Source organism: Triturus cristatus, chromosome 7 (assembly GCF_964204655.1).
Source record: "Triturus cristatus chromosome 7, aTriCri1.1, whole genome shotgun sequence".
Lineage (NCBI taxonomy): Eukaryota > Metazoa > Chordata > Amphibia > Caudata > Salamandridae > Triturus > Triturus cristatus.
This window is the reverse complement of record NC_140590.1, coordinates 202161701-202184100: the sequence shown is the minus strand read 5'-3', so window position 1 is coordinate 202184100 and position 22400 is coordinate 202161701. Positions and strand designations below refer to the sequence as shown.

The window sequence follows — 22400 nt, the reverse complement described above, 5'->3', positions numbered from 1 at the left end:
TCCTCTACCGCCGATTTGTAGTCTCTTGTGCCGCTGATGTACTACTTGCACCTTGGATCATAAAGATCCCTTGAAACCTTCGATAAAAGAACCTATCGTCCTACAAAGAATACGTGTGGTGTCACTCTGTTCGTAGTGTAAGCTCAGGGTGTGCGCGCCTGGTTCGGCCTACTTGGGAGAGGTGGGTCAAAGGGGTGGGCAAGACGGGTATCGAACCCCCCTCCGGCGAACGCCTTTCCAACGACGGGATCCGAGCCGACACCGAAAGAGAGCGTGCAGTGAACGACTGACGCACTACCAAACAGAGATGGAAGGAGAAACCTCCCTGGGTGCCGCAGGTACCGAAATGAGCTCGACGTTCCGAGAAGATCAATTGGACTATTATACGCATAGAGAATTAAAACAATTTTGCAAAGACCTTGGAATCGCTACCACCGGATTAAGCACAAAGGAAGACTTCCAAAAAGTATTGAAGACCTGGGTCGAGACGGGGGCGCCCCCGACCCAAACAGAAGGAGACTCCGCCCATGAACCACAAAGCATCCCGGTGAGAAACAGCGGGCCAGAGGGGAACCTGTCCCCCGAGGAACTAGCAGACCGAGAGAGAGGCCGCAACCACGAACTTGAACTGGCCAAGCTGAAAATCGAGGGAGAAATAAAACTGGCCGAGAAAAAGTTAGCCGTCGAGCAGTTACGGCTACAACGGGAACTCGAGGAAATGAGACGCCAAAGAGAGCACGACGAAAAGAAACTCCAGCTGGAACATGAACGCAGCCTGAAAGAGATCGAGTTGAGGGCTAAAAGCGAAGAGTCACGACCCTCTGGGAATCTACCATCCGCTCCCACCGTGGAAGCCAAAGTCCACATCCCCAAGGATGTGGTAAAGGAGTATTACAAAAACGACGATATCCAGCAGTGGTTTAAGGCCTACGAAGTCGCCATGACCTCTCACCGAGTCCCGCAGAAGGATTGGGGGGCTGGGCTATGGGGCCGGTTCTTAAGCGAAGGAAGAGATACCCTGCTGGATCTGCCCTCCACGGTCATGAACTCCTACAGCCACATGAAAGAAGCCCTCGTGGGCTGGTATGGACTCACCCCCGAGATGTAAAGGCAACGGTTCCGAGATTGCAAAAAGATACCGGGCACCACATGGGTAGAATACGTGAACTTTTACAGCCGGGCCTTGGACGGGTGGATCAAGGGCAGCAAGGTCTCCAACTTCGAAGAGCTGTTTGATCTGATCGCCTGGGAACATTTAGCGGCCAATTGCTTTGTAGAACTGCGCCAACATCTCCTGGACAGTAAACTCACCGACCCTCGAAAGTTGACAGCCGAGGCTGACCGTTGGGTGACTACCCGGGCCACCCGAGGCCCCGTGGGAGACTACGGTCGCCACAGTCAAGGACCCCCCTGCCAGAGGGGCGGAGGAAACCACGGCCGACCGAGAGACTTCCCAGGGGGGCCCCGGCACAGCCCTCCCAGCAGCCCACCAGCGGCAGGTCCAGCCCCGTCCCCAGCCAGCACCGGAGCCCCGGGGCGGCTAGGGCCACGAACCAGGATCACCTGCTTCCGCTGCCAACAGCCCGGACACTACGCCAATGACCCCCAGTGTCCCCAGTATCAACGAACCGCAACGACCAACCCCCCGGCCCGGCAGATGGCCTCCGTGGCCCTAGGGGAAGAGCTAGAGGACTCCGAAGAGTGGGAACCAGCTGCCATGGCCCTGGTCTCCCTTGGTGATCGAGAAATGGTCCCCGGGACACCCTTGCCCGCCAACACGAAGAAGTACCGACAGCAGGTGACCATCAACGGCCACCGAGTCGAGGGCCTCCGCGATACCGGGGCAAGTGTCACCGCGGTCCACCGCAACCTAATCTCTGAAGACCAGATCCTACCCGGTGCCCTCTGTCCGGTCATATCCTCCGACAATTCCGAGAGCCTCTGCCAGATGGCTCTGGTGCCTTTCGAGTGGGGAGGAGTCTCCGGAGAATTGAAGGTAGCCGTCCGAACATCACAGCCCGTAGACTGCCTCCTGGGCAACGACCTTGAGAGTTCCCCGTGGGGGCAAGTGGAACGAAGAGCCCATCTCGAGATGATGGGCCTACCCGAATGGGTCTGCGCCACCACGCGCTCCATGACCGCGCGATTGCCTCTCTCCGAGGGCGATGAGGCCCTCCCACCGAACACTGTCCCCGAGAACCGGGACACCCTACCAGAAACGGACAACCCTCCTTCGGAAGGAGAAGAAGACACTAATCGGGAGAAGGGCCGGAACCTTCCGCCCCTGAGGCACTGACTGAGCTCGGAGAACTGCCCGAGATGGCCCAGTGGCGCTGTGAGGGAGGTCCCTCCCATGAAGAGTTCTGCCAGGAACAGGCCACCTGCCCTTCCCTCGTGGGACTCCGACAACAAGCCAAAGCCCAGACCGCCGGTGACCGGACCAGAACCCACTGGGTCTATTGGGACAATGGCCTCCTATACAGCGAACAAAAGTCAGCCGAGCTAGGCGCAGCCCGAGTACTGGTAGTACCCCTGCGCTTCCGAAGCCTCCTCCTGGGCCTGGCCCACGATGTACCCTTGGCAGGACACTTAGGCCAAGACAAAACATATCAGCGATTAGTTACCCACTTCTATTGGCCCAAGATGCGAGCAAATGTAGAAGTCCACTGTAAATCCTGCCTCACGTGCCAGGGCAGTGGGAAAAGTGGCGGAAAGCGCAAGGCTCCATTACAACCCTTTCCCGTTGTGAGTACCCCGTTTGAGCGGGTCGGCATCGACATCGTGGGACCCCTGGATCCGAAGACCGCCCAGGGCCACAGATTCATCCTCGTCCTGGTGGACCATGCCACCCGCTACCCCGAGGCCATTCCCCTCCGCACCGTGACGGCTCCCGTGGTGGCCGGGCTCTCATGGGGATCTTCTCCCGTGTCGGATTCCCTCGCGAGGTTGTGAGTGATCGCGGCACTAACTTCATATCCCGCTACATGAAGTCCCTGTGGCAGCAGTGCGGAGTAACATATAAGTTCACGACCCCCTACCATCCCCAGGGCAACGGCCTGGTGGAACGCTTCAACCGAACCCTGAAGGGGATGATCCTGACCCTCGAGGAGCCCCTGCGCTGAAGATGGGACGTCCTCCTCCCTTGCCTCCTGTTCGCGTACCGAGAAGTTCCCCAAAAGTCCCTGGGGTTCAGCCCATTCGAACTACTATACGGACACCCTGTCCGGGGGCCCCTGAGCCTGGTCAAAGAGGGCTGGGAGACAAGCCCCCGGGGGACCCCTCCTGATGTGTTCCGCTACATCCTGGCGCTCCGCAACCAGACCCGGAAGTTCAGAAAACTCGCAGAGGCTAACCTCGAGGCCAGCCAAGAAGAAATGAAGCGCTGGTATGACCAGAACGCAACTCTGGTTGAATTCCAGCCGGGCCAGCAGGTTTGGGTCATGGCCCCGGTGAAACCCTGCGCCCTACAGGACAAATGGACTGGCCCCTTCAAGGTGATCGAGCGGAAGAGTCAGGTCACGTACCTGATCGATGTACAGTCCCCACGGAACCCCCTCCGGGTTCTCCATGTGAACCGTCTCAAGCCCCACTTTGTGAGAACGGAGTTGAGTTTGCTACTGGCCACCGACGATGGGGCGGAAGAAGACACTGAACCCCTGCCCGACCCCCTGTGCGCTAAAGAACTGGATGGTTCCATGGAGGGAGTGAAACTGTCGACCACCCTCACTCCCCAACAGTCCGACGACTGTCGCCAGCTGCTCAGACAATTCGCAGACCTCTTCTCCCTCATCCCAAGGGTCACCGACTGGTGTGTCCACGACGTGGACACCGGCGACAGCCCACCTGTGAGACACCGAGCCTACCGGGTGCCTGACCGGGTCCGCACCTGCATCAAGACCGAAGTACAGAAGATGTTAACCCTTGGAGTGATCGAACCCTCCGATAGCCCCTGGGCCAGCCCGGTAGTCCTGGTCCCGAAAGCGGCCGCCCCCGAACTAAGATTCTGTGTGGACTACCGGGGGCTCAATGCGGTCACCCGAGCGGACGCTCATCCTATCCCCCGCGCCGACGAGCTCATCGACCGCCTTGGGGCCGCTCGTTTCCTCAGCACCTTCGACCTGACCTGCGGTTACTGGCAGATTGCGCTCACGGAAGGAGCAAAAGAACGCTCCGCCTTCTCCACACCCGATGGACACTACCGCTATAGGGTCATGCCGTTCGGGATGAAAAATGCCCCGGCCACCTTCCAGCGGTTGGTAAACAAGGTCCTGGCCGGACTCGAGGAGTTCAGCGCAGCGTACCTTGGCGACATAGCTGTATTCAGCTCTCAATGGCACGAGCATCTCCAGCACCTCCGGCAAGTACTGCTGGCCCTGCGCCAAGCCGGCCTAACAGTGAAGGCCAGCAAATGCCAGCTCGGGCAAGGCTCCGTGGTCTATCTGGGGCATCAGGTGGGCAGCGGGCAGGTCGCCCCCCTCCAACCAAAGATCAACGCCATCAAGTCCTGGGAGCCCCCCACCACTCAGACGGAAGTCCGGGCCTTCCTGGGCCTCACAGGATACTACCGGAGGTTCATTAAAAACTATGGTAGCCTCGCAGGGCCTCTCATGGAGTTAACCTCCAAAAAGCTCCCGAAGAAGGTGCAGTGGACCCCCCCGTGCCAGCAGGCGTTCGACGCCTTGAAAACCGCCATGTGCACCGCCACAGTACTCAAGGCCCCCGACTACTCCCAAGAGTTTGTGGTCCAGACCGACGCATCCGAACACGGCATCGGAGCCGTCCTCTCGCAGTTCAACGACAAGGGCATAGATCAGCCCATAGCCTTTATCAGCCGAAGGCTGCTGCCTCGAGAACAGCGTTGGAGTACCATAGAACGAGAGACCTTCGCCGTAGTCTGGGCCCTCAAGAAAATACGGCCCTACTTGTTCGGAACCCACTTCCGAGTGCAGACGGACCACCGGCCCTTGCGGTGGCTGATGCAGATGAGGGGAGAGAACCCCAAGCTATTACGATGGTCCAGGGGATGGACTTCACTGTCGAGCATCGCCCCGGGACGGATCATGCCAACGCCGACGGCCTGTCCCGGTTCTTCCGCTTTGGCGAGGAGAACCCCCCAGTAGATGGGTAGTTCTCCACGCCTTTCAGCTGGGGGGGACGCGTGTGAGACCGGCCTCACGGCGTATGCCCTCCCGATCATCCAGCCAACCTGCAACCACCCCCAAGACACGGCATCTCCGACTCCGGCCGCCCCAGCCACACAGACCCGAGGGCCGGCCAGAGCCCCCGACAGACTCGACACCCTACCACGCATGTCCGACCGAGGGAGCGGGAACCCCCGAGCCAGACCAAGAGGCGCCAGCCCAGTCACACCTCGGATCGCCTTCCCCCGGGAGGACTCGATCGGCCACCAGGCCCCTGGGGAGCAGGCGCCTCGCCTGCCGAGCGTCTGGGGTCCCTCCCAGACCCACCTGAAAAGACCAAAGAAACGAGCGGCAGGAAATCCCGCCGAACCCCCTCAGTCACCAAAGGCCCCTCTCTGCGAGGACTCTGGACTTCAAAGGGCAGGGGGAGTATAATAAGGGGTGCCGGAGGAACGAATGGCAGAGAAGACCTGGAACCATCGAAGCCTGCTGACGCTGTCGCGGCTCCCGAATACCGAACCACCTAGGCCTGCTGAGTGACTCGCGGCCCCCAGCCATTGAACCATCTGAGCCCTGCTGACGAGATCGCGGCTCTCGAACACCGAACCACCTGGGCCTGCTGAGTGACTCGCGGCCCCCAGCCATTGAACCATCTGAGCCCTGCTGACGAGATCGCGGCTCCCGAACTCCGAACTGCCTGTGCCTGCTGAGTGACTCACGGCTCTCCCCTCGAGGACGAATTGGCAAGAGATCGCCCAGAGAAACAACACCCTCCAGCTCGAGGATTGTGAGCTATCCGCAGGGTACTTTGCAGAGACACTACATTCAAAGACTGTCCCGCTACCCCCATTCCTCTACCGCCGATTTGTAGTCTCTTGTGCCGCTGATGTACTACTTGCACCTTGGATCATAAAGATCCCTTGAAACCTTCGATAAAAGGACCTATCGTCCTACAAAGAATACGTGTGGTGTCACTCTGTTCGTAGTGTAAGCTCAGGGTGTGCGCGCCTGGTTCGGCCTACTTGGGAGAGGTGGGTCAAAGGGGTGGGCAAGACGGGTATCGAACCCCCCTCCAGCGAACGCCTTTCCAACAGTAAAGATTTTAAGTAATCGCACAGTTAATAAAATAAAATCACTAGAACCAAGCTCTGGTGCTCAAGAGCACCTTCAGGTTCCGGCATTGTGTTCCTTGTGGGCCAGCACTATCGGGAACTAGAATTCCCATGAGCCCTGCGCGTTACGTGGTGCACGGTGAAGGCACCTATATAATTGCTGTCAGACTACAGAGCAGCGTCGGAAATTCCTTTCCTGGTACAGGGGAGAGATCAAGGACGCTGTCTTGACCGCTGGTTGGGTAAGGTTGCTCTGCACCACTCGCCTGTTTCCTGAACCTTTCCTTGTTCCCTCGGAGAAGCATTCTCCGCGTCTGAGGTGCTGAGAACCTGGTCTCCTGCTAAGTTTCCACGCTTAACAATTGGAATACGACTCGTTCTGGCTGCCTTGTGTTTGTTGTTTCCTTCCTATTAACTGCTTGTTGCCCATGAGGGAAACTCTCTGTTTGTGGATCTTTTCAGGCCATTCCGAACATTATTCTTTTGCTCTCCTGCGAGCAGGCGCCCTGGTTTGTTACTACCTTGCCCAGTGACTGTGTTCATGGGTATTATTGCACCTCGTAAAAATGGATTAAATATACAGATAGGATTGGGATCAGTTCTTGGTTTATGATTTGTTGTCTCTTTGGGCTCTATCTAACAGGGGTGTTATGAGAGAGTAGAGGTCTGCACTCAACCCCTGTGATGACAAGTCGAGTCCAAAAAGGGTAGGTAACTGAATAGGAAGACACATTGTTTCCTTAAAGTAATTGCATTTTGAATGTAAGATGTAGCATGTGTCATGAAAATGTTTTATCCCTGTCTATCTCCTACTACAGCTAACACAACAGATAAAATTACTTCCCTCAACGGAACTACGAATTGTGTAGAATATTGCTTTACTATGTTTTGTTACAGGTATTGTTTATGAGAGATCTAGAGGAAATGCCTTGTGTTTATATATTCAGTTGTGCTCCTTAGAATTAGATGTTCATGAGTCTTGTTGCTGTCATTTCAGTTCTCCCTCCTTGCTGTTCCCTCCCTTTCCTTCCCTCACTTGATCATCCCACTGTCCTGTGATATTATAGCAGTTTGGGCTTGGGATTATCAAAAGGTGGACTACTGAGCAACAAACCGATCCTGAGGATACCACCTTGACAATACTAGATTGTCCGACTGGTCCGTCCGACAAAAAGCATTTGCACGAATGTTTCACTTCTTTCAGTATCTTTCATACAATTTTAAAAAAGTACAAGTAGCCCTTCACTACTTTCGGGCTTGAAATCAATAATGAATGACTGATTTATATTTAAAAGTAACCTTCCTCAACCAACAAATACATTCATTTTTGTATTTGCAAATTAAATAAGCAGAAGGCTCCTGCCGCACTTTAAAACCCCAGAAACTCTTATTCACTGATACAGGCAAATGGGTAAAATCCTTCAAATGAGACAAAAAGTACCACAAAGGAAACATGCTTTACTTCCCTTTTTTGTTTCAAGGTTCTTGGAGTAGCGCATTCCCCTAAAGTTTGAGTACAGTGCAACATTTACACTGTCAAAGATGGTGAAGTACTGTGAGAAAGTCATCCTTTTGGCCCCGATCACCCCCATTGATTGTTTAGTACTGGTGGTAAATGACTCTGACTGTGCCCCTGGCTTTGCTTACCAAACCCAGGGCCAGTACTCTGCTGTATAGGTATATGTTGGTTAGGTACAATTACAATTGATAATGACTAACCTTGTAAGTCCTTAGTATAAAATAAGGCAAGGAGGATTCAAATTACCTATAAGTTCCAAGCATATAATAGGGCAGGGAGGTTTAGAGGTCCAGTAGATTTCCTGAACTGGAGTGTACTCTACTGTGTTGTCTGCTGTTATTTTAAAGGCATTCATGATTTGCAGACTTTTATTTAGAGTTAAATTATATGTAAATTTAACTTTGAAATTAATGATACTTCCAAAGTAGTAATCTACTTTATTTTAAATATAAGTCACCCCTAAGAACCCCCTTAGGTAGCCCAGTGGTAGGGTGCTATGTAACTATAAGCAGGGACATTATAAAATATGTTTTATAAGCCCTGGTGATGGAAAAACTGACAAATGTGTTTCTCTATTGTAGATAATGAGCTCCATAAGGTGACCGACTCGACATCGAGAGTCAAGTCGGCTCCAGAATTCCAGGATTTTATCAGGGCCTCACAAAAATCAAGTCGACGATGTCTACGTGAATCGAGCCCGAAGAGGAGCCTTGCTCGATATTGAGAGAAAAAGCTCCGGAAAAACGAGTAAGTGCGATGGTAAAATTATGACCGGGGCCTACAACTTAGTCTATCCAACCAGGGCTCCATCATGGTCAGCCTCAAACTTTGAATTTGTCCTGGTAAAGTGCAAACAGATGTCCCAATTTGGCGCCAATAGATTTTAATCACAAGAAAGTGTTTTTTCTTTTAAAATTCAATCTCCATTTCCCTACATTGCATTTTTGTCATTTTGGTGTCTATATGTTCATTAAAATATAATCTACTTTTATGAATTAGAGCTAGCTTTTTATTGTGTTTTGTGTCTTACTTATGTTATGTATTGGTGTTTTTTAAATGCTTTGCACACCTGTCTCCAAAGTTAAGCCTGCCAACCCATTGCCAACTACCAAGGGCTGAGCATGGGAATATTTGTAAGACCTTGACGGATCCTTTTATTGTGATTGTAGCCTTATTACTAGTGGTAAGTCACTACTTATCTCTACTTACAACTCACTTTCCAACAAGTACTACTGTTCAATCTCTTTGTCTATTTCACACAACAATCAGCCCAAAACAATTAGATGGGTCATACCTTAAATCAACAAAGAAATATAATTAACCACAGCATAAGCACTTTTGAGAAAAATAACATCTAGCCCAAAAGGTAAAAAGCTTCTATGCGTGAAAACATAGTCTGTAAACTTTGGTGACCTCTGCTTGCTTGCCATAAATAACATCATAAAGATCTTCCTGAAAGCAAAGATTAATAAGCAAGAAGGAGCCTTGCTTGTTTCCACCACGTGTTGGTGAACATTCCTCTATTTTATCCTGAAGTTGAAATCTAATGACCAAGGTAATCATCAGAACAAAATAGATGACTGTTGTTTTCAGTTCTTTCTTTTTTAAACTAGTTCAGTGAACAATAAGTGCTGAACTCATAATCTTCCTATACTTGTCCCTACCTATTTTAACATACTATTTATTTCAAGTCAAATTGTTTGATTTGTATAAGCTAGTCAGGTGCTGGAGAAAGTGTATAGGTGTCAGTCTGAGTGTGAGGTTGGAAATAAACCCAGGTCTTCAGCTTCTTGAGGAACTCAAGGAGTCAGGATGAGGCCCTAATGTGAAGGGGGAGGTCTTTCCATGTTTTGTGTGCAATGTCTGAGAATCCTAAGGCTCCCATTCTGCATTACCGTATCTAGGGCCTATGTGCAATTGAAAGTGAGGCTCAGTGCAGGTGTCTGGTGGTATTGAAGTTGTTTGTTAAGGTCAGTTGGACATATGTGTGCAGTGCCTTGTATGCATGCATGAGGAGTTTGAATTGGCAACATTTGTGTATTGGGAGCCAGTGGAGTTTTCTGAGGTGTGGTGTGGGACCGTTACAGGAGGTCTAAGATGAGTGGTGTGGGACCGTTACAGGAGGTCTAAGATGAGTCTTGCAACAGTGTTCTGCATGGTCTAGAGTCAGTGGAGGAGGCAGTTGGAAATCCCTGCTTGGAGTGTGTTGCCATAGTACAGTTTTCTTGTGATGAGGATTTGTGTCATGGTGCTTCTGGTATTCTGGGCTATCTATTTGAAGAACTTGTGAAGCATGTGGAGAATGTGGAAACAAGAGGAACCGACTGCATTGACTTGTGTTGTCATGTTAAGTTTGCTTTTGAGGAGGATTCACAGGTTTTTTGCATGTTTGGTAGGTGTGGGTGTGGGTTTGAGTTCTGATGGCCATGAGGTGGAGTTCCTGGGAGGAGTTCTTGTTCTCAAAGATCAGCACTTATGGCTTGTAAAAGTTGAGTTTTACGCAATTGGTTTTCATTCAATCAACTATATTGATCATGCAGTCAGAGAAGTTGGTTTAGGAGGATTTTTTGTGTCAAATAGTATTAATAATGAGTTGGGTGTCATTGGCATAAGAGATGATTGAGATGCCAAACGTTCTGATGATGTTAGTGAGCGAAGTCATGTAGAGGTTGAAGAAGGATGAACTGAACGAAGAGTCCTGGGGCATTCCACCAATCAGGTTTGTGGGTTCCAATGTGTACTGAGGTAGTCTGACTCTCTATGATCTTCATGTGAGGAAAGAGCAAACCCAGTTGAAGGCAGATTCTTGGAAGCAGCGGCAAGGTCAGGTTGGATGAGGGCAGTGGTTTCTTCATGGTCTAGTATTGATATCCTATGTGGCCACGATGAGTAATGTTTTGGAATTACTCTGAAAGCCTCATTGAGTGCGGCTGAGTAAGTTGTGAAGTCCGAGGCAGTTGGTGAGTTGTCTGTTGATTGCTTTATCTATCACTCTGACTGGGTACGGGAGCAGGGAGATGGGTCGGAAGTTGCCCAGCCTGATGGAGTAAGTCAAAGGTTTTTGGAGGAGGGCGTTGACTGCTGCAAGTTTCCAGTCTTCAGGAAAGGTGGATGATTTGATGGAGGAGTTGATGATGTGGGTGAGGATTTGGCTGATAAGTGTTTCTCCTTTCGATTTTGCTGTGGAATAGGTTGGAAAGATTGTTGCAGAGTGCCAGTGATGTTGTCATGGTATTGGCTGTGGCTTCTGTGGTGGCAAACTTCTTGATCATTGAGATCTCTTTGAAGCTTCCTTCTATGTGTTTGGTAAAAGCTCTTTTCATTATGTTTCTAAGGAGGTGTTATAGCACCTGAGTGCAGCCTTGTAGGCTGTGCAGGCATTGTCCTCACAATTGATTCTCCATTTTCTTTCTAGTTGTCTCCAGTGGTGTTTGGATTCCCTGAGGTCACATATATAGCAGCTGGTCTGTTTATTGGTTCTTCTCTGTCTGTTGAGTTTGATGGGTGTGAGTGAGTCTGCACAGTTCTTGATCCACTGGTTGAAGTTGATGGTATCTTTGACTAGGTCAACAGTGCTGTTGGGTTGGTTCATTTCAAGGTAATTTTTCCAGTGTCCCTTGGTTATAGTTCTCTAGTTCTGGATGGGCAGGGTGACACCAGCGGGTGAGCTGGTTTGTGATGTGGAGATTTGGAAGTGTATGATGGAGGGGTCCATCCATGTGAGTGATGAGGCAGACTTATACTTGATTTTGTTGCCAGTGGCAAAGATTAGGTTGAGGGTATGTACTGCAATGTGTGATGGGTCTTTGATAAGCTGGAAGAGTTCGATGATGTTCAGGCCCTCAAGTAGGCCAGACAAGCAGGGGCCCTCAAGGAAGAAATTGAGGTTGTTTAGTAGTATGAAGTCCTTGGATTTGATAGTGAAAGGAGCGATAAAGTCTGTGATGAGGTTGCTGAAGTTGGTGCGTGGTCTGCATGCTAGGGTGCCTTACAGTGGGAGGCTGTTGTCTTTTTGCAGGTGGAAGTGCATGTATTTCATGAAGGAGGTGACGCAGTCCGTGGATGTAGTGCATTTGATGGTGTCCTTGTAAATATTTGCTCATCCTCCACTGGGTTTGTGAAGGTGGTCTTGGCATGAGATCTTGTAGCCTGTTGGGTTGGCTACGACAATGTCAGGATTCAATGTTGTGTTGAGACAGTTTTCAGTGAGAGAGAGTAGATCTAGTGCGCTGTTGCTGAGGAGATTCCATGTTTCAGTGGCGGGTTTGCCGAGTGAGCGGGTGTTGAAAAGAATGCATGCGAGCGGCTGTTGAGATACTGATATGGTGTGGTGTGTGCAGACACATGGTAGCTAAATTAGAAAATATTTGTCATAAATTGTAAAAAAAATATGTGTATTGTTGGAAATGGCCCTTTCAGCAGGGTCACCCCTGCACACTTTGCCTCCCTCCTCCATTTTTCTGACCTTGTTTTTGTTGGTTTTAGGATTCTGGGCACGTTACCACTGCTAACCAGTGCTAAATGCATGTGCACTGTACTCTAAACATGGTAACATTGGCTTATATACAATTGGCTAATTTAAATTGCTTATATGTCCCTAGTAAAGTGCACTACATGTGCCCAGGGCCTGTAAATTAAATGCTGCTAGTCCACCTGCAATAATACAAACCACAGGAGAAACGCGTAGCCCCAGTTGAGACCTGGGTAATAGTATCATGCAACAATGCCTCAATGGGAGTCAAAGGAGGGGTGCCATTTAACATGCAAATTAATGTAATAATCAAACAAAAAGTCTCACTTCAGTTGATTAGATGCAATTGTATTGTCAGCAAGTGTTGGAAATGGCCCTTTTTGCAGGGTTATCCCTAAACGTTTTGCTTCTTCTTCCCATTTTTCCTTACCTGTTCTTGTTTGCTATAGGACTCAGTGCACTTTAACACTGCTGATCAGTGCTAGTGTATTACTGTATGTGAGCACAAATGCTTTACACACTGCCTCTGAGATAAGCCTGACTGCTCGTGCCAAGCTACCAAGGTGGTGAGCAGGGGTTGTCCAAGGGCGTAACTCCCTTACCCTGACTAGAAGCAAGGGGCCCTACTTGGACAAAGGTGGCAATTAGAGAGCCTCATTTCTAACATTGGTGGCAGCGGTGGGATTCGGACTTGCATCTGTGCCTAACATACGGGGATTCGTGTGCACTACTAGTATAGTGAAGACCATTACACAACCACATACTGCTTTTTTCTGTTTTCTGGTGTAGTCCTGTATGTATTTTTTATACTGAGACTCTTGTTAGTTGATGCACCTGTGAAGTCTTGACAAAATGGGGATCAGCTTCTGGCAGCTCTACATCAACACAATGAAATAAATAAATGCCTTGTGCAAGGAGAAGGGGCTGCCTGTGGAGAGAGGACCCACAAGGAGAGATCTTGAGGTACACCTGTATTTTTATGAGATCAGACTCTTGGAAGCAACAATACCAGATGATTCTGAGGAGGAGGACTTTTCTGAAAGTGAGGGAGAAATAGAGAAAGATGAGTGGCTTCTAGCTGTTGAGCGGAGGCTTAGAGAGTTTGACCGGAAACTCAAGAGGCTCAGACCAAGAGTGCCTCAGTCCAAGAAAAGGAAAAGTGTGTAGCTCAAGAACTGAGCTTTGCTGGGCTGGAGGTTGAAGCCATGAGGGCAGAGTCCATCTCAGATGTGACAGCAAAACCATGATGTCTAGTGCTGAGGAAGAAGTACATATACCGAGATATTTGGCACCTGACTTGACAGAGGTGGTTGACATACACCAGGGGGTTCAGGTTTATGATGCAGCTCTGGTGGTGCACAGTGTCCCTGAGGTGGATTGCGGAACTGGCACAGGGGATTATATTCATAGTGGTGGGAGGGACACTCTACTGACTCTAGATGAAGGGTGCATGGTGAGGGGTTGCCCCATTTTAGAAGCCCTTGAATGTGAGTGTAGAGACTGCCCCAAAGAGTGTGGGTTGAATGACAGAAACAGTCAGATACTGTCTTACCAGTCTCAGGAAGGTGATGAGAGGTACTTTTGTGAGGAACTGGATAGTGAGGTGAAGAGTAGCTTGGTTAACACTTGAAGGGGCTGTGTGACTCAATTGTTGGAGAACATATTTTAAGTCCCTGCTTTCCAGAGCTATGCCAACATCCTGTGGAGTGTGAGTTCTCTGATCACAGGGTGCATGCACTGGAGGCAGTCCTTTTGGTGGATTCCAGTCGGTCTGAAGAAGCTTTTGGGAGTGATCCAGAAGGAGGTGGCTAAGGTTTTCCCCACCTAGGTGACATAGGGGATATTGGTAGTGACTTAGATATGTACTAGTGTGGTGGGATGGGTGAGGGGTCCCATGTCCTGTTTCTGAATAGAGGGAGTGAGGGTGGGCTGAGTCCCAAAGTGCCCAAAACCCAGTCCCAGAGCCTGGTTGGTTCCATGAGTGACCACCAGGAGAGGGGTCAGTCTCTACCATTAGGCAATCCTCTGAGAGGGATCACAGGGTGTCAGTTGAGCTGAGGGCTGCTGTTCCAAGTGTCCCACCCTTTCTGGTGACTGGCAACACCACTCCAGTGGGGAGGGTGCATGAGTCCAGAGAAAGGGGGGACAGTCCCTAGTGGAAGGACCAGTGGGTCAGGAGTTGCCAGCTCTGAGGTTAGAGCCCCCCAGGACTGACCCTGATGAGGCTACTTCTGGGGGGCTTCATGCACTGTCATGTGGACAGCCGGCTAGAGACCTGTGCCAGGCAGACTTTTGTATAACTACTGAGGAGTGTGTTTCTGTTGGGGGTTGTGGCGGTACTCCCCCAGAAGTCCTGGATACCCAGGAACAGGTCCAGCTTAAAGGAACAGACCCTGGGTTGGAGGGACATGTTTAAGGTGTCCCCCCTGACCTGGGGGATAGGGCGACTGCTAGCAGTCCACCTACCGGTTTGTCTTCTAGGGGTACTGCTCCAGAGGGGAGGGTGCAGAGTCCCAGGAGGGGAGGCAGGGTAAGGGCAGCCTCACCCCTGACCCCAGAGCCTCAGTGTACAGACCCTAAGCTGGTGCACCAGTTGCAGGATAACACCCCTGAACTGGTGGGACAGCTGTGGAGGACACCTGCCACAGGTGCCCTGACAATTCTGGAGTCTGGGGATACTGCTCCAGGTGGAAGGGTGCAGGGCCCCAGCCAGGAGGACAGGGTGTTGAAGAGCCCACCCCTGTCGCCTGCCCAGACTCAGGGTACAGATTGTCGGCTGGTAGGCCTGTGTCAGGATGCTATACCTGAGCTGGCAGGAGGTAGAGTGGACAAAGGGTGCCAGACACCCAGGGCTACCAACCGCCAATCTCTGATGCCACAGGGGTTGGAGGGCCCTGAGAGGCTTGAGGCCTGTCTCTAGTCACTGACAGCTATCAGTGGCCACTGTGGCTTGCTGTCCTGATGGAGAGAGTTGCCCCAGGGAGGGGGACAGTAGTCACACCCCAGGGTGGACTGGGCTACGACATTGTGTTGGCCTTTGGGTACTGCTTGCCGACTGGGACACATCTGTGAGCAAAGTAAGTTTAGGCGCTGCACAGAAGGGGTCCACAGGTGAGGAGAAGGGTTTCCCATGGGTTAGCTTAGTGGGCCCTGATAGCATGGATAGAGGAATTCAACTGGGTTCAGGGAGGTGTTGAACAGGACTAGTCCCCTGCTGTTGCAAGCCCGGTTCCATGTTCTATCACCCCAAGCATGGAAGGCCCTCAAGGTATTGATTGGTCTACCCTGGCTTTAGGCTGGAAGGGGGATGTGTTGGAAATGGCACTTTTAGCAGGGTTATTCCCAAACGTTTTGCTTCTTCCATCTATTTTTACAGACCTGTTTTTGTTTGCTGTAGGACTCTGGGTACTTTACCACTGCTGATCAGTGCTAAAGTGCATATGCTCTCTGTGTAAATTATGATTTAAATGGGTTATCCCCGATTGTCATATTTGATTTACTAGTAAGTCCCTAGTAAAGTGCACTGTGTGTGTCCAGGGCCTGTGACTCAAATGCTATTAGTGGGTCTTCAGCACTGATTGTGCCACCCACACAAGTAGCCTATAAATGTATCTCAGACCTGCTACTGCAGTGTCTGCACACGCAGTTGTAAACCACCATATCGACCTGCAAGTGCCTTCCCTTTTCTTACATGAAAGACACCCCTTAGAAAAGCCCAGTATACCCTTGTGGGCAGGTTATAGTGTGTGGGAAAGGTAGGACATGTACTGATGTTAGTGACATGTCCTGATAGGGAAATACTGAGCGTTTTGTTTTTCACTATTGAAAGGCTATCTGACCCATAGGGTAATATGGGAGTTTATTTGTAAAATCTTGCAAGTATAACTTTCCAGTGGGACAAGATAAAGAAATGGATTTTAGGCTCTCTAGATTCAGAATGTAATAACACCTCTTTTAGTAAAGATGGTTTTTAAATTGTGTGTTTGAAAATGCCACTTTCAGAAAGTGAACATTTTCTTGCTTAGCCATCCTATGTGCATCACCTCTCCGACTCCGGGCCTGACGCCGCGCACCTCGCGGTGGGTGCCATACTTTGGGATTTTCATCTGTCACAACGGCGTAATAGCCCCAGGTGGAGCTATTTGTTGCTACAAGCTTTTTTTTGTCAATAAACTATTTTCTATGATATCTTCACATATTATGGTGGATTTGTATCATTTTGATTTGGTTTAGAAAAAGATTGCCTATTTTTCTAATCTGGTGTGATGTCCATTTGTAGTGTTTTCACTGTGTTACTGTATGTGTGCACAAATACTTTAGACACTGCCTCTGAGATAAGCCTCACTGCTCGTGCCAAGCTACCAAGGTGGTGAGCAGGGGTTGTTTAAAGGCATAACTCCCTTATCCCGACTAAAAGCAAGGGTCCCTACTTGGACAAAGGTGCACACCATTGTCAACTAAAGAACCCCATTTCTAACAACAAGGCATACAAGTATGCAATACAGGTTGTAATTGCAGCATCAGCCATTCTTTTAATAATGTGTACTAGGTGCAAGGTGAACACATTGAGCCCATGAAAGAAATATTTAAATGGAGCAAGTGAAGCAAGTGAAAAGTACAACAGCGTATTGGAAACAATAAAAAAAGTTATTATGCATGAATAATTTTAATTTGCAGAAAGAATGCAGTATCATGTCATAATTCACAATACAGTTTTAGCTGGTTTGTGTCGATGGAGTTTTGACCTACATAACTCCAGTCATCATCAGGACAAGGGTAACACAAAAAATACATTATGTCTGCCCAGAAGAAATCCAAGGTACATCGAGAAATTCCCTCTGGTGCATTAGAAGTGAAACCTGGGATAGCGCTGCTAGTGACCAGAATAGGAGGTAAGGAATCACTAGCATTAGTCATGGTAACCTCAACAAGCGGAGATCCACTGCTGAAAAGATATCCACTGTGTGGTGTATACTAATTGACAAGCAATGTGGCGAGAGGGGAAGTGTAAATTAATGATAGTTCTATCAGCCATTGTAAAGAGAAATGATCTTGTGAGAGTTTTTATACACCAGGGTTATTGTGTGATTGACGTTATCAGAGTGGTGGGGGAGTAAGATAGAAGGCCTCCCTTGTATCGCTGGGGCCATGAAGACGGCATGTAGCAGCAGGGCACAGGGGGTGGCTTCAAACCTGTGTCACACAGTAGAACGATTAAATCTGGTCTCGGAGTGTCTGCATGTGATTCAATCTGGCGCGTCCTTAGCAAATTCTAAAAATGTCACTTTTAGAAAGTTGAAGAGAAGACTGGAGCGGAGTGCCCCAGACAGGGAACGCACTACCTGAAACACTCAAAAGTGAGTGTAAAACATTATATACATCATTAGTAAGAGATTGAAAATGGCTGTGCAGATAGAAGACAATTTTATCCAATTACAACTGAAATGAACATAACAATCCAAAGTGAGAACAGGCGTTTTCTTTCTGAAGTAGTGTTTTAATCACAAAACTTCTGAGGGCTCCAAAGTTCAAAATAGTACAAAATGATCAAACTGATATGTCAAAACAATGTGTTGAGGCTTCAGATGCGTTCCCAATGCATTTCGGGTGAATCTATCACCCTTCTTCAGGGGAAATCTACGGCCAAAATATAATACATTTTTCAGTATAAATGTCATTCAAGTATCAACATGAAGATAAATAGAAGAATGGAGGGGCTTAGTGCCACAGAGGGATTGAAAATACTGCGATGTGAGGAGGATTAATGAAAGATGCAAGCTAGTAACCAGTGATGAAGGAAACTGTTGATGGGAGAATAGCCATACAAGCCAATGCGTAGGAAGCTCAAAGATTTTAGATCACCCTTATGTGAGGAAACCCAAGCACCATGAATACTGTGTAATCAAACCTGCTCTACCTCAAAATGAACAGAAAGGTATCAGTATGAGAAGCCAGACGATATAAAATGGTCAAAACTGCCTGTGAAATGAGAGAAAAAGTAAGTGTCACCGTCCTCTCCGTCAGCATAACGTCAGGAAATCGAGTTCGTCAAAGAAGAGCAAGCTTTTTTAGTTCAATTCCCTACCTACTTTTATAATGAAAATAATGTCAAAAAGTATCAAGCTCGGGGTTTAGAAAGTCCTGATTGGTCAACTTGAGGTCGTGAGGTAAAGTTCTCAGGGTGTCCAAGCGATGAACTCATCGTACTTGCCGGTTCCGGTTTTTAAGTCGGTTATTGTCTTTGGTACTGGCTACGTTCCCGGAGCGTCCTTGAAGGGTACATGTTCTCCTGGGGTCAGGTCCAGGCCACTGCTGCTGGCGGTGACCCCTGCGCACTTCGACCAGAACCTCGTGTTGTCAGGGCAGTCACGTCCAACGTCTCGTTCAGCCATTTTGTTTATGCCGAAATGGTCAACTTAAGCAAAAGAAACACTAAAACGTAATTAAAACATAGAAATGGCTAATAAAATGTTATCCCTTCACTAATACCCATATGTGTGTGTATTTATCTAGCAGAAGCAACACTCAGAGCAGTTTATACTCACTGAATAAAGCACAAATCACAAATACATCACCAAAGCGACATATAACATGCAATATCCTATTTTCCTACTATTAATATGCGTACTCAAGTTAGTTTACAATTAATATAGCCATGCGAAGTATAATTCCCATATGTAATTCTTTTGTTAGTATGATTGATAAGTATTTCACTGCAAACCAATTAATAAAATTACTATTAATTAATGATTCAGATGAATATAAACATGCAGAATGGGAGGGTATACAAAATCTTGTACTACCCACTCCAGCAATCCCCCTTTGGTGATTATATCACCACACACACTAACCAAAAAATGTGTATCCCTTCTACGGAAATTTAAATTGATTTCTTGTTTCATTCATATTTCAGTTTCCCCTATTTCTTCTCTTTTTGCTGTTTTATACAAGCTATCTTTTAACTCTTCTAGTTCTATTTCTTCAAATTCTCTTTCTTGTTTCTTATCCCTTCTCCTTAAGTTTTCTCTTTTAATTCTTTTCTGATTTTTATTCTTTCTACAACAAATAAAACCTAGTCTAATTATTAATACTAAGGAAATCACACATGTTAATGGAAATAATATCTTACCTATAAATGTACTACCTAATTTTACTACAAAGTCTTTAACAGCTGATATTTTCTTACCAATCTTCTCCCAAACACCTACAACCTCCAATGGTACAAATTCGTCATGCAATTCTGTAATATTCTTAATATAAATTTTCAAATCTCTACTTTCGTCAGGAATGTAAGTACAACAATGTTGAACTTTCAGCATTCCACAGACTCCACCCTCTTTTGCCAATTAAATATCAAGGGCAAGTCAATTTTGCATTACCATAGCACACATGGCAACCATTTCAGTATTCACCAATAAGAATCCTCCAGCGGTGCTTGTTGACAAGCGATCCACTACTGTTGAAAGTTTTCTGATTTTGTTTGCATTCAGAGATATTCCCACTGCGGGTATCAGTGCTCCAAAGATGTCACCCACAATCTCAGTCCAAGATTCTCTCTTACTACGTGCTAAATAACTACCTAAGCTATGTACACCATCTTCTCCTCTGTCCATATGAAAAATCTTTGGAAAAACCAGGCCAACATAACATGTGCCATACCAATGGTCTGGCAAACGATAATATGCCCTGTTCCCAGAAATGAAATACAGTCCTGGAAAGACTGGATCTCTTCTACCTTTAAATCGCCATCCTCCCATGATTCGGTATGTATCATGGCACTCACTATTCCCTAGAAAATAATTGTCATACGCCGTCTGATTCCTTCTTATACACAATTTCCCTTTCTGAGGCCAATCTAAAGCCATAGTTGGACTGGTTTCTCCTTTCAAGTGTTTCTCCATTTCTACATCCCAAACTGTTTTATCCACTTTCCCTTCTGAAGCCTTTCTTTGCATTTTCAATCTTCTTTCTTCAACCATATCTAAAAATGTCTTCTCTTCTTTCTTTAAACTGCAAGTCAAGTTATTTCTAAAGATATATTCTAATGTTAGTTCTTTAGTCTCTAAGAAAAATTCACCTAATACCTTTGCGGGTTTTACCTTGTTTAGTTTGTTAATTGCTGGTACTTGTGAAAATATAGTATCTACATCTGAAAAATAATACTCTAATTTACCTGTTTGATAAAATAAACTAGCTATTACACTACATGTTATTCCATATGTTACAGGAAGGTGATGATAAGTCACTTCTTCAGATACAGATGCAGTTAATTGCACACAAACGTAGCAATCCCTTACGTCCATTGTTTTTACATATTCATACAACAATTTTGAAAACACATTGTTAGAAAAATCTGTTATTGACCTGTCTTTATGTAAATAGTTTTTATCTATTCTAGTTGGAACTACCTTTTGAATTTTCCCTATATTAGTTATGTTATCACTATGTCCTTCTAATGTATCTACAGTAACTTTAAATCAAATTAGTAGAGCGAGAATACTCCAAAGAAGCATTAATAATCCTGTACAACAACAACACATTTTACACTATTTTCTAAGGAAGGTACATCTACTTTTGCTACTTTCTATGTTTGCCATCTTTTCTAAAATGAGCCGTGTCTTTTGACTTAGCCTCTTCTACTTCACAACTAGTTTCTAACCCAAGGCTTCTAAGCACTTACGTGGTTCTACCAGTTTTTGTCTTTTTCAATATTTTATTGCCTTTCCATCAGTAACTTCTTGTCTCATTCAGTTTGGCATCTCATCATCTTTCACCTTCCCTTCGTTCTCAACATACAGGTTGTCCTGAACATCCGCTTCTTCTCCAATATCGGACAAGATAACTCTCACGATTTCCGATTCTTCATCAACCACTTCCGGTACAACCACCTCTGGATCTTCTTGGCTATCCGCCTCTTCCTTTACCACAGGCAGGGCCACAGATGTCCATTCCGGTGATTTATACTTCTGGTTAGGTTTTCTTGTTCTTTTGCTTTCTTTGACTACTGTTTGTTCTTCTTCTTTCGATTTCTCCTGACTCGTTACTTCATTCACCTGTTCAGCTCTTGGCGAATTTACACGTGTCAGTCGATATCTCAGTCTCTTTATTTTGTTTGGCCACACCTCGTCCTTTGCCGCTCTTTTCAATTTACTCCCTTTATCATTCTTTTCAGTTCTCCAAGCTCTCTTTCTCAGAACTCGGCCTTCTGGTATTTCATCTTCGCTTTCCTCAGACTCTGTTTCAATTGCTTTTTACGTTCAATGATTTCTTTTTCCACCACTTCTTTTGTTTTCCCTACTTCTGTCCCTCCTCGAATCTCCGACACGCAATCTTCCTGCTGACTACTTGTCCCTGCTTCTAACTGGATGTTGGAGTTCCCTACACATCCTCGGGGGTCTTCCGCAATAATCTTTCCCTCTCTCTCTGTATCTGGCACCTGTCCATCTAAAGGTGTTACTTCAGGTGGAATTTCTCTCAATCTTTCATCTGGCACCTCCTTCTCACGGATTTCTTTTATTGTCTCTCCACTGTCCTTTTTTCTTTGTTCTTTCCTTGTTCTTTCTTGGAAGAGTGTGCTCTTTGTTCTGTCTCTGAGTCTAAACTGGCATCAGAAATCTGTATCCTTCTCCTCAGGTAATTACTTCTGGGGACCAAAGTTAACCTTGGCTCTGTCTCCCCCCTTTCAGAGTTTTCTCTTTCTTTGTCTTTGGCTCTCCGTCATCTGACTCAGTACTGGATTCTGATTCATCAAAGTGCTCGTTTTCTTTACAGTCAACTGGATTTGGAATTCTCAAAGTATGACTTGCATGGATCCAGTTCTTCAATCCAGCACACTTCACAGCTGTTGTTGTAGTCAAGATGACTTGCCTTGGTTTTCCCCACCTGGGAACCAAACAGTTTCTTCTTCTGTGTACTTTTATCCTTACCCAGTCCCCTGGGCTTAGATCATGGGCTGGCTTCTTTTCAAGGGTGGTGGCATCCGCTCCAACCTGATGAAACACAGAAAGAACTGCATCAGCCAGGCTTTTACAGTATTCCAACACCATGTCATCAGTTATTGTCATCAGCTTGTTGACTGGTATAAATACATGGCGCATGGCATGTCCCATGAGGATCTCATGCGGACTTAAACCAGTAGTTCTGTCTGGAATTGATCT

General features: G+C 47.4%; 1 protein-coding gene across 1 annotated transcript in view; it reads left to right on the top strand.

Annotated features, from left to right (window-relative positions):
- The window catches only part of LOC146809218 (uncharacterized), a 234566-nt gene that overhangs the window by 27238 nt on the left and 184928 nt on the right, over positions 1-22400 (top strand). Inside the window, exons 5-6 of the mRNA XM_085616038.1 lie at positions 6897-6960; positions 8354-8519. The gene's annotated coding sequence lies outside the window, so the exon portion shown is untranslated. The remainder of the gene's footprint in view (positions 1-6896; positions 6961-8353; positions 8520-22400) is intronic.